The sequence below is a fragment of the Triturus cristatus genome, chromosome 2_2, assembly GCF_964204655.1.
Source record: "Triturus cristatus chromosome 2_2, aTriCri1.1, whole genome shotgun sequence".
NCBI lineage: Eukaryota > Metazoa > Chordata > Amphibia > Caudata > Salamandridae > Triturus > Triturus cristatus.
This window is the reverse complement of record NC_140582.1, coordinates 1,132,674,917-1,132,688,372: the sequence shown is the minus strand read 5'-3', so window position 1 is coordinate 1,132,688,372 and position 13,456 is coordinate 1,132,674,917.

Genomic DNA, 13,456 nt, shown 5'->3' with positions numbered 1-13,456 from the left:
GCTCTGGTAGCAGTGGATGAAAGCAGGCCTGTTGGCAGACAAGGCCAGGCAAGCTTGCAGGCCTAGGCCTCAAAATGGCCACCAGCCACATGGCGAGCCAAGACAACATCAGCAAGGCCACCCCAAAAAACACACTTCCCCAACTCAATCCAATGCCATCCATGCCCAAAATGATGTCTAAATTCAACAGAACACACAGAAAACAGTAGATTACTAAAGCTGTGGCTACCTGCTCTGGTAGCAGTGGATGAAAGCAGGCCTGTTGGCAGACAAGGCCAGGCAAGCTTGCAGGCCTAGGCCTCAAAATGGCCACCAGCCACATGGCGAGCCAAGACAACATTAGCAAGGCCACCCCAAAAAACACACTTCCCCAACTCAATCCAATGCCATCCATGCCCAAAATGATGTCTAAATTCAACAGAACACATAGAAAACACTTGATCAATAAAGCTGTGGCTACCTGCTCTGGTAGCAGTGGATGAAAGCAGGCCTGTTGGCAGACAAGGCCAGGCAAGCTTGCAGGCCTAGGCCTCAAAATGGCCACCAGCCACATGGCGAGCCAAGACAACATCAGCAAGGCCACCCCAAAAAACACACTTCCCCAACTCAATCCAATGCCATCCATGCCCAAAATGATGTCTAAATTCAACAGAACACACAGAAAACAGTAGATTACTAAAGCTGTGGCTACCTGCTCTGGTAGCAGTGGATGAAAGCAGGCCTGTTGGCAGACAAGGCCAGGCAAGCTTGCAGGCCTAGGCCTCAAAATGGCCACCAGCCACATGGCGAGCCAAGACAACATCAGCAAGGCCACCCCAAAAAACACACTTCCCCAACTCAATCCAATGCCATCCATGCCCTAAATGATGTCTAAATTCAACAGAGCACACAGAAAACAGTAGATTACTAAAGCTGTGGCTACCTGCTCTGGTAGCAGTGGATGAAAGCAGGCCTGTTGGCAGACAAGGCCAGGCAAGCTTGCAGGCCTAGGCCTCAAAAGTCAAAATGGCCACCAGCCACATGGCGAGCCCCAACAACATCAGCAAGGCCACCCCAAAATACACTCTTCCCCAACTCAATCCAATGCCATCCATGCCCTAAATGATGTCTAAATTCAACAGAGCACACAGAAAACAGTAGATTACTAAAGCTGTGGCTACCTGCTCTGGTAGCAGTGGATGAAAGCAGGCCTGCTGGCAGACAAGGCCAGGCAAGCTTGCAGGCCTAGGCCTCAAAATGGCCACCAGCCACATGTCCAGGCCCAACAACATCAGCAAGGCCACCCCAAAAAACACACTTCCCCAACTCAATCCAATGCCATCCATGCCCTAAATGTGATTGAAAATGAAATATATTCAAAAAACAAAAGGAACAGTTGCTTCATCATGCACACACACACCCATGAGGCCATGCCCATGGCTAGCTCAGGCCTACTACTACAACCCACAAAATTAAAATAAATTTAAAAAAAAAAAAGGAATGATGATAATTAATTATCAAAAATAAATTGTAGTTACACAACAACTGCAATGCCCACAATCAAACACAACAACCACTTACTTGTAAATTATCCTATTCCAAAAATCCTGAAATCCAATTGCAATGATGCAGCAGACAAAAAGAGTGATCTTTCCAGCTCCAAATCCAAAGGCAGAATGAGCAGGAGATGGACAAAGCACTGGGAGGAGCCTGCTGGACAGGAACAGGAAGTTGGAGAATCTGTGTCACTTCCTCCCTCTCTCCACCTTGTAAAAAAAAAATGACTCCTGGAGTCCTTGCACAAAAAAGGAAAGCCAAATGTGAATGTAAGGAGTTCTTTTCATCCAAAATCAGTATTTGCAGATGGTTTCATGCTGCTAGAGCCGATATTCCTCTCCAAATTGTAAATTTTACGTTGTTGAGTTCTCCAGCTTCACATTACTTCCGCCGGCGTGTCGAAAACGATATGATCGCGTTCTCTTCTTTGTCCCTGTCGCGTTGGATATGACGTGTTCGCGGTCTCTTTCTCCTGTTCGCGTTCGATTTCATGTGCCCGCGTCCTCATTCTCTGGCTCGCGATGTAGAATGACATGTTCGAGATCTCAATCTTCTCATACTCGCGCGGTGCATGATCGCGAGAAGAAAGACCTGATCGCGCGACAAATGACGTGATCGCGTGAAAAATGACTTGAATGCGGCCGCGAACTCTCGCGAGACAGCGCAAAATGGCTACCAAAATCCAACATCTCGTGGAGAACGCGACCGGGTCAAGAAAACTTGTCGGAGAACGCAGGGATTCAGGTAAGGCGATCGCGCGCGCGCGAGAATGTATTGTTTTACAGCGCGAGCAAGAAAAAAATTATCGCTAAGCTGCGGAATGCGGAAATTTTGACATTTTCGCGCTTTCCGCGGAACGCGACAATGCCAAAATATCGCAATTTCCGCGAACGGAACGGAATTTTGGCCCAGGCCTACTACTTACACACCCACATGCTCTTATCTCATTCTCTCTTGCTCCGCCTGAAGCACTCCTGCTTACGTATATTATTACAAACAAATATACACTGTACTCTGTGAATAAAGTTTGAGAATATGTTTTTGAGAATCCTGGTCCTGATCCCTTGTGGTGATGGAACTATTCTCCCTATAACTCGAGTTATTTGAATAAAGCCCTTTTTGAACCTGACACCACGGACTCAGCCTCTTGCTTCATGCATGATCATATTGATATATAGAAATTCAGAACGCGTAATATTTTATTTACGACATTAATGGCGCCCGAATAGGGACAAATCTCCTTCCCCATGCGCCGGAGATGAAGGTCCAGTTTTGCCCCCTTCCACAGCCGTGACGGACTTCGAGTGTACACGTTGCGGGTTTTCCCGCCAACTCCCTCAGGCCAACGAAGGAGACGGACTGCGACCAGGCATCCATACGAGGCGGTGAGGATTGCGGATCGTCCCGACCTAGAGCCCACCCTGCGAGAGAGCTGTGTCCGAGGTTTCTAGAGATCCACCTAAGATACGCCATTCCCTGCGCAGCGTCAAGTGTCCGAGGCCTTCAAATTCAAGTTTAAGTTCTGCTTCCCGGTGAGTTTCTCATGGGGGTTGCAATAATGACGGGTTCATTTAATGAACACGGTAAAGACGTGTCTCACTTGTGAGACCGGTATGTTCAAGAGCATGCATTCAAGGATTAATGTTTCAAGAATTAAAGTCCAAGTTTTCAGGTGCACCGATATAACTGTATGAATGTTATTGTCTTAGTAAGGTTCAGTTAGGTTTGAATGTGTCAGGTTTTTGTGTAAGTTTGTTTCATTGTGATTTTTGTTTTTTTTTGTTCATTGTGATTTTTGTTTTCGGTTACATTCCAACATGCCGTTATTTTCAAAACTGCGTAAGATATGTACCAGGAAAGGTGTACTAGAGGAACCAGTTAACATTCCGCCTACAAACACCTGGACATTTCATGTACTGTAAGCATGGTTTAGATGCCGTGTTGTTTTTAGAACTATGGGTGGATTACACGAAGGATTTAGAGACAAAGTATAAATGGCCCATTACGGGAACATGGGATGCGGAATGCATTATGAAGGTAGAGGAAGAGATATGGAAGAGAAAATCTAGACCTGCTCAGCAGGATGCCATTGAGTTATGGCGCAAGGAGTCACATAGAAGAACAGAGAAAGAGTTCCACAAAGCAGAGAGAAGTAGACAGGAGTCCGAAAAAGCCAAAGAAGAGAAATTACAGGAGGAAGGGGAGCGGGTAAAAAGAGAGCAGGCTGAAAGAGAAAGAAATACTGTCGTTGCTGGTATTTATCCCGTCCTTTCAGAGGAACTAGCAAAAGTGGCCCCAGTAGAAAGACCAGTTAGAGTGCCACCGCAAGTACCCCGAAAAATAAAACAAACAGCATCCGAAACGTTCATTAACACCTACCTAGAGGAATCCCCACCAGCATACGTGGACGGATTTTTCCCTGCACCCCCAACGCAAGAACAGCTCCAGGAGCTCGAGGACGGCGGGGAGGGAGGATCCAGGGCAACATCAGGAGGGGGGCCGACAGTAAAAGTAGACATCCCCGAATGTATATATGACCCAGATCCAGGAAAGGGCAGAATGCTCGTGTTTTCACTACGGCTTAGACGAGCAGTCGCAGATTTGGAAAAATTACCAGATATGGATAAACATCTAAAGAAAATGTACACATTCATAAGAACAGGGGAAGGTCCTGAGTGTATAGCAGAAGCTGTACAAAATAGAAAGGTAATTATTAAGAACTATATCCTTCGCTTCCTAATTAATTGTCTGATCAGGGAAAAAGACGAAGGCGACGGGGACGTAGACCGTTGTTATATTGGTTGGAGTGATCGCATAGATGCCGGTCAGCATGATAAATCAGGCCAGACAGACAACATGTTGACCAAAATCCGAAAGGCAATAATAGCGTCACACGAAGGAGGCCCGAACGAAACAGCTGAGTTATCATCTGATGACGAAGCAGGGGACAAAGACAGAATACATTATGTGGGCCGTGCCCGGCGATTCGAAAGGCCCAAGGGCCTCAATCACTGTAAACAGGGAACTGCCATAAAAGAAAGATATTCCCTTGAAAGTTTGTTCCAGATCACCGAAAAAGCGGTGAATAAATGGCTAGGTAACGATCAGCCCCTCACCCCGACCGAAAATGAATTAGCACGATCAGCCACCCTGTGGATATCCCAATATGATATATATAATAATGATATCGTAGCCCAAACGTTCTTGAGCCTCCCACCAAACGAACAGCGCATAGCTGGTGTTTACATGATCCAACATTTGATCACGTTATATGAGAGTCAATATTCTGGTCCTGGTCTATTGTATAAGTTGCTGGACGACATAATACTAGACAGGTGGATGAACATGGGTACTGAACTGATTAATGTCATTCTGGATCAGCGACACAAGTATATAGTATACGTGACTAGATCCCTGCTTCCCGCTCCACCCCAGGTTAAGGGACAGTCATACGACAAGCTGAACCCCCTACGAGAGGTTCATCCTGTAAAGGATGCAAACAATGAACTGCAACGGGTGTATGTCTACACCCCCTTGTCGAAATTAGAGATACTGGAAATGAAAAAAATGTTACCATCCCACGATAAAGACCCTGGGGGTTTTCACCGAGAACTAAAGGACATTCTTCGCTTAGGAGAATATACATATGCTGACATTCTAAAATTATTAAAAGTACTATTGCCTGCTGGTATTTACGAGAAGCTGAAAGGACAGGACTGGGAGGTGGGAGAGAAATGGCTCAGCTGGGATCTGTTGGAAAGAGAGGAAGTGGGAAGAGGCCCGGGGGTTGGTCTGGGTCCCCGAGCTAAAGACCTACCTGAACTCCTTGTACAAGTTTTGCCCAGATTACTAATTACCAAGAAAGAAGACTGGGATGCTATTTCAGCCTGTAAACAGAAACCAGACGAGGACACTAGCGATTTTTACTCTAGGTTTGAGAAATGTTTCACTATCAATAGTGGTCTTAAGCCCGGTAGTGATTCATATCCCCATCTTTTCGTGAGCAAACTAGTAGAAAATTCCCTACCAGAGGTGAAGTATAGGGTACTGAAGGTTGAGAGTACTTGGCAAGCAAACAGCCCTTCACAAATGTTACAGATGTTACAATACCACCAGAAAAGAATTAGAGAAGAACACGAACAGGACAAGAGACGCATGAGAGACACAAAGATGAAGATGCTGGTGGCCCAATCGACACCGGCAAACACAAACACGAACAAGAATAGCACGAAACAAAATAATGGGACCTGTAATTATTGCAAGAAGCCAGGCCACTTCGTAAATGAATGTGCAGTCCTGAAACACAATATAGCGATAGGTAAAACAAAGCCACGTCCTTATCCTCCCAAAGAAAATAACACACATCAGACATCAGATACATTTCCACCGCCGCCGCCGCCGCCTGTCCATGCACCTGCACCAGCCCACGCCACAACACAAATGTATGAGCACGCTCAGACTAACTATAGAAGACAGAATACCAAGCATATTCGTGACGACGCCCAGAGAGGGAATTCGACTTGCCCCTTATTCCAGTTCCTGTGGACCAAGCGGGTCCCTATGTGCATGCACGTTTACTAGGAAAAAATAAAAAGTTTTTGATTGACACTGGGGCAAGTAGAACTACCATCAGTCATTCTGAAGTTCCAGGGGCACCCCTCTCGGGCTCAAAGAGTATATCCCTGGGCTTTTCAGGAAAGCCTATTATCAATGAGGTTTCAGAACCAGTCTCTTCAGGAGTTGGTCCACTAATACATACAACAGACTTACTGCTTACTAATTCATGTCCAGAAAACTTACTCGGCATAAAAACGTTAAAAGAACTGGGGGCAATTATCTGTTGCTCGCCAGAAGGAGTGCGACTGTATTTACGTGATTTCAAGGGACATTTTGTTATGAAAGATATTGACATCAGGCTTCAAAATGTACCACAGCACCTATGGGCACAAGGCCCGACTGACGTAGGTTTCATGAACATTACACCATACCAGGTCACCCTCAAGGAAGGAGTGGTGCTGCCACGGATTAGACAATATAAAATTCCACCTGAAGTTGAAGTAGGGTTGCTGAAAATTATCGATGAACTCATCGCACAAGGGGTGGTGATAGAGACAGATTCAAACATATGCAATTCACCTGTTTTTCCTATTCTTAAAAGAACTGCTCCCAATGCATCACCTGTCTATAGATTAGTTGTGGACCTGCGAGAATTAAACAAATGTGTGGTGCCACAGTACCCTGTGGTCCCGGACATTTCTTCATTATTGACTGCCATTGATGCGAAGGCTACGTTCTTTACAGTTATCGATCTGAAGAACGCCTTTTTCAGTATCCCAATACATCCGGACAGCCAATATCTTTTTGGTTTCAGTTTAAAAGGCCGCAGCTTCAGATTCACAAGAGCACCACAGGGCTTCACGGAAAGTCCTAGCATCTACAGTCGGGCACTCAAAAGACAACTAGACAGTATTCATATGCCTACCACTACAGCACTGATACTGTATGTAGATGACATTCTCATTACTGCACGATCGGAAACTGACTGTGAAAATGCATCACTCACTGTTTTACATTTCCTGGCTGACAAGGGGCACAAAGTGTCCCCTTCGAAGTTGCAATTCTGTGAACAGCAAGTGGCGTACCTTGGGCACTTGCTATCCAAGGAGGGTAGGCGACTGACACCAGAACGTATTCAATTGATTTCTGGCCTTTCACAGCCCAAGACACAAAAGGAGGTACGTGCATTCATTGGCCTCACTTCATATTGCAGGCAGTGGATTCCCCAGTATGCTCACATAGCCAAGCCCCTAATACAGTTGACGACACAGGAGGTAGCTTCTACTAAAGTCCTCCCTTGGACACAAGAACACACTGTGGCATTTGAAGAATTAAAAAGAGCTTTATGTCAAGCACCAGTTTTAGCGATCCCTGATTACAACAAATCTTTTATGCTTTTTGTGACAGAGCGAGATGGAACAGCACTATCTGTCCTAACACAAGATCATGCAGGAAAACACAAGCCCTGTGCTTATTTCTCTAGTACATTGGACCCAGTAGCCCAGGCTTTGCCTGCGTGCCTAAAATCTGTTGCAGCAACTGCCTTAGCCATAAGACAAAGTGACTCGATTGTGCTGGGCCACCCCCTGACAGTACAAGTACCACACGCAGTAGAGGTTCTTTTGAACCGAACACAAACACAACACCTGACTGTAGCGAGACTGACAGGTTATGAGCTGACGTTATTTCAACCACACATAGAGATCAGACGATGCAACATACTGAATCCTGCTACTCTTTTGCCCTCCAGTACAGAAAACGTTTCCCCACATGACTGTGTTGAAGTGATACATACCGTGACTAAACCAAGACAAGACTTGACAGATGTTGCACTCCCAGACCCTGACCTAACACTCTATGTTGACGGCTCATGCATGAGGACGGGGGCGGGAGAATTAGTGGCAGCATATGCAGTGACCACTGCTACTGAAATCATAGAGACTAAAAGAATAGACATACTGTCAGCACAAGCAGCAGAGCTCATCGCTCTGACACAAGCGTGCATAAGAGCTAAGCACCTGAGAGTAAACATTTACACTGACTCACAATACGCATATGGGGTAGTTCATGACTTCGGCGTACTATGGAGGGAAAGAGGTTTCTTGACTTCTCACGGGGCCAAGATACAGCATGGCCCCCTTCTTCAAGCCCTTCTAGATGCGATACATTTACCAACAGCCATAGCTATCCTGAAATGCAAAGCACATACTAAAGCCACAGATACCATTTCTCAAGGCAATGATCTGGCAGACCGAACAGCTAAACAGACAGCTCAGACCCCACTAGACATGACAAAATCACAGGTACCATTAATGTCCAAAGCCATGACAGTCAGGGATCCTTCCAAGGATGTACAAGACATACAGACACATGCTACTCTAGACGAATTAAAGAAATGGTCGGAACAAGGAGGGGTACTGACTGATCAGGGTTGGAGGACTAAGGGCAAAGAAACATGGTTTCTTCCTGATTCGATGGTACAAGTGATCATAAATACCGCACATAGGGCCTCATGTAGGTAGCGAAATACCGGTCGGTAACGGCCGATTTTCGGTAAATATGCCGTTACCGACCGGTATTCAGACAAGTGAGATGTAGGAGTCCAAAAACCACTTTTCGGTAAATATGAGGCGGTAAATACCGATTCATAGTTACCGAATTCCAAAATACCGATTCATGTTTACCGAATACATAATTAACGAATCGGTAAATATGAAGTGGTAAATATGAAGTGGTAAAAATTTAAAATGACATGTAGGAGCAGGCGGTAATTAAGAAATCCAGGAAAATCGGTAAATAAGAGTCGGTAATTAACACGGATTGAAAGCAGGTGGTAACCATCAACAATGCACATAAGCAATCCCAAAATGCAACAGCGTGGACAACATGGCCGCCATGTACGTCATTGCAAGGCGCCTACGTCTACAGGCAGCAGGACTGAGGGTGTGGCGACGGGAGGAACAAATCTACAGACAGCGCATCACACTATTACAGCTGACTGATGCAGAGATACATGAGAGGTACAGGCTACACCCCGAAACCATCATGGACCTGATAAGGGACCTGCACCCACTCCTGGACCAGCCAACAAGAAGGGCGCACGCCATACCACCACATGTGCAGGTGCTCTGCAGCCTACATCTACTGGCATCCGGCAGTTATCAGGTGGTGATAGCTGCGGTGGGTGGTGTATCCCAGAGTTGCCTGTCCCGTTTCTTCAGGAAGTTCCTGGATGCCATGATGCAGAGAATGCACCACTACATAAGCTTCCCAAACACACAGGCTGCACTGCAGAAAACAAAAACAGACTTTTATCACATGGCACAGTTCCCCCATGTCATCGGCTGTATTGATGGTACACACATCCCAATCTGTCCACCAGCTGATACAGAGCACATCTACAGGAACAGGAAGTCCACCCACTCCATCAATGTGCAGGTGATCTGTGATGCAGGGAACATCATCACAGATATTGTTGCAAAGTTTCCTGGGAGCACCCACGACTCTTACATCTTCCAGAATAGTGGGATCTACACACGACTGAGTGCCGGCGAATTCGGAGAGGGATACCTGCTGGGTAAGTAACAGTGACGCCCCTTGAAACCTGCAAATCAGAGTGTATAGAGGCATGTAACTGATGGTTCCCTCTTACTCATCCAGGCGACAGTGCATATGCATGCCGTTCATTCATCCTCACTCCCTACCTACACCCAGCAACCCAGAGTGAGAGACGACACAACGTGGCCCACAAAACAACACGCAATGTGGTGGAGCGCACGTTTGGTCTACTGAAGAGCAGGTTCCGCTGCCTCCACAAGAGCGGAGGCGCACGCCAGTACAAACCCATCACCTGCTGCAAGATTATTGCCACTTGTGCAATGCTGCACAACCTTGCCACGAAAAAAGGTACAGATGTGGAACTAACATATTTTGAGGACAACGAGGATGAGTCAGGCCAGCCAGAGGGCAGCGCAGCTAGAGTGCCAACTGCAATCGATGGGAGAGAGAGACGGGCAGAGATCACATGCAACTATTTCTGAGTAAGTGAGGGGACACAGCGAGTTGTGAGAAGTCATGACGTAGTTTAATGTGGCACCACGCCATGAACACATGAACAGGCCAATCTGGCAATATACCATCTATACAAGGAGTATGTCCAGGGTTACGTCACCCAATGGGAAGTGGCTAAGCAGGGCCACATCAATGTTTGCGCATACGCGCTGCAGTGGCGGATTGCACGGCCTGTGCATCCTCACTAGAGCCAACCCCAAGCCGCCTGCTGCTCCTGCGTGCTTCTGGGACGGGGGGTGTGATGCTGCTGCTGGTGTCGATGCGCTCCGCAGCATCCCCTGCAGCAGTTGTCGACGCCTGACTAGTCAATAGCACCCCTAGTGCACTTGTCACCTGCACCATCCCCCGAGACAGGTCGCTGCAGCACTGTGTTAGGCCCTCCTGCATCGTCACAGAGCGCCGGCAAAGTAGGGAAGTCGCAGTTGCCAGACGGTTGAGTGCCCTGCTGGAAGTGTCCCTTCTCTGGCGTTCCCGGCGCCGTGCTTCGATGTCAGCATCTAATTTGCTGCACAACTGCTGGATTGACTGGGACATGTCCCGAATGCCCGCAGCCATGCCGCCAATGTTTGTGTCCATGTTGACTAAGCTTGTCTTCATCACCCGCATGTGCCTCTGGACTGACATAACTGCCTTTGATTGCAGGCGCTGTTGCTTCAACATTTGGCCCTCGAGCCCCAAGAAGACACCATGGCCGTCAGTGGGTGCTGGTGGACTCTGGACACGCGACCTGCGGCGCCCTCTTGCTCCCGTCTGTGCTGCCTGTGAGGTGTGGGGCACAGTGGGATGGCTCCCTTCCTGGTGCCCGGTGCGGTCTTCTGGGCCCATGCTGTCGTCTGACGAGGTGTCGAAGGCTCGTAGCCTGGCTGCTGGACGCCTCCTCATTCTCACACCTGCAAGCGGAGATGTGGCCGGTGATTCGAACATGAGTGGCGATGCTGGCTGTGGTTGTGGTGATGCTGGCTCTCGGTGAGGTGATGCTGGCTCTGTGTGCGGCGAGGCTGGCTGTGTTGGTGGTGCGGCTGCCAGTGGGCCTGCTCCCTGGTCTGAACTCGTGCTGGCTAGAGGTGATTTTTGTGGCAGGTGTGCCGTCTCCCCTGCAGCATGCCCTGTACTGCATGATGTCACATCTGTGGACAGAAAAACAACATTGGCTCAGTGTCCCCGAAGGGCTGCATTGCAAGCGTCACAATAAATCATTTCACATTCCAATCTGTCCTCTGTCTCCTTGTGCCTCGAGTGCGTGACATGCCCTGTTGCCCTGTGACATTTACGTCATGGTTAGTGTTGCCCTGACTACATCTCCCGGAATGCATTGCCTGTCTGCACTGACACGTGTGGACTGCAGTGTGATTCTCGTTTCACAATGGGGGATGTGGGATAGGGGTAGGGGGGGCTACATTGCTGTGCTTTCGTCTTACCTTGGTGTGTTGCGGCTCTGGCAGAGCTGTCGGCGTCCCCAAGACCCACGACGCTCTCTTGCTCGATTGTGGCCGCCACCAGCTCCTCCAGTTCGGTGAGGGCAGGTGCCCTGTTGGTTCCACCTCCGGTCTGGCTGGCCTCCTTCTGGATGTCGCCCATCTTCCTCTTGGTCACAATCCTCAGGTCATACCAGCGCTTTTTGAGGACCTCAATGTCCCTGTGGGTCACTCCCACAGCATTGACCTGCGCCTGGATGGCCAGCCATATGTTGCGCTTTTCGGCCTCAGGCACTTGCAGGGATTGCCTCCCAAACAGCTTCTGGTGCTGCTTCACCACCTCCTCCACCAGCACCTGGAGTTCCTTGGGGCTGAATTTGAGCTTCCTCCTCCTTTCCCCTCCGTCTTTCTGTGTTCTCTGGCTGGACATGCTGTTCGTTTCCCGCTCGCACATGCAACTGCTCCCTGCCTCTCCTCTGCACTCCAAGCCTCTCCAGGGTCGGCTAATTATGTACACCTGCCTGGGTGTGGCCACGTCGGCTAATTGTGTACACCTGCCTGGGTGTGGGCAGTTCCTGGTTGGGTGGGCTGTCGTTGCACAGGATTAGCTGTTTCGTCAAGTCATGTGCTGTTATTTACCGAATCCGTACATACCGATTCGGTATTTTCCGATTCGGTGGATACCACCTCGGTCTTTTCCGAATCGGTAGATACCACCTCGGTATTTTCCGATTCGGTAATTATCACCTCGGTATTTACCGATTCGGTGAATTCCGATTCGTATTTACCGAATGTTACCGAATCGGTAACTGTTACCGAATTTTTACCTACATATAACTTACCGATTCTAATTTACCGATTGGGTACGGCTCGGTATTTAAGAACCGGTAAAATTTATTTACCTACATGAGGCCCATAGTCCTGCACACTTAGGAGAGAGAGCAATGCTAGACAGCTTACAGAATATATGGTTCAACAAGCACCTGCGTGCAGCAGCGAAACAAAAGGTCAGAACATGTATGATCTGTTGCCAATTCAATCCAGGTAAAGGCATTCCAATGGAACAAGGTGGATTCCATCCACCTGACCATCCTTTTGAAGTCCTCCAGATGGATTATATCCAAATGGACAGATGTAGAGGTTACAAGTATGTCCTGGTAGTAGTATGTTCACTATCAAGATGGACAGAGGCCTATCCAGTTCCTGATTATACTGCTGTAACTACCGCCAGACAATTGGTACGAGAGTTTTTCCCACGTTATGGATTACCGCGTGTCGTATATTCCGACAACGGTCAGCCTTTCTCCTCTGAACTCATGAAACAGGTGTCCCTTCTGTTAGGATATACCTGGAAGTTCCATTGTGTACGACATCCTGAGGCAGCAGGCCTTGTAGAAAGACACAACCAGACCTTAAAGATAAAACTAGCAAAGATTTGCGCAGACAAAGGTGTAGATTGGATGGTAGCCCTGCCGGTTGCCCTCTTTTACATGCGAATGGTAGCCCATTCTAGAACAGGCTTATCTCCCTATGAAGTGGTCTTTGGTAGACCACCGAATATGTGGGGCACTCCAATGCCTAAAAAGATCACTGATGTTGATAGTATCATGCTGACAGATTACCTGGCTTCCTTGATGTCTGCACTACTCTCTTGTCGTTCGCAGGTTGCTGCCGCCTTCCCTGACAACACCCAGGTCAAGGAACATTCGCTCGTTCCTGGGGATTACGTAGTCATACGGAACTTTAATAGAACGAGCCCTCTTGAGCCGAGGTGGAAGACGCCCAAGTTGGTATTATTGACCACGAGGACCGCTGTTAAAGTCGAAGGATGGAAAGGATGGGTTCATCTTCATCATTGTAAACGCTACTTTGGAAAT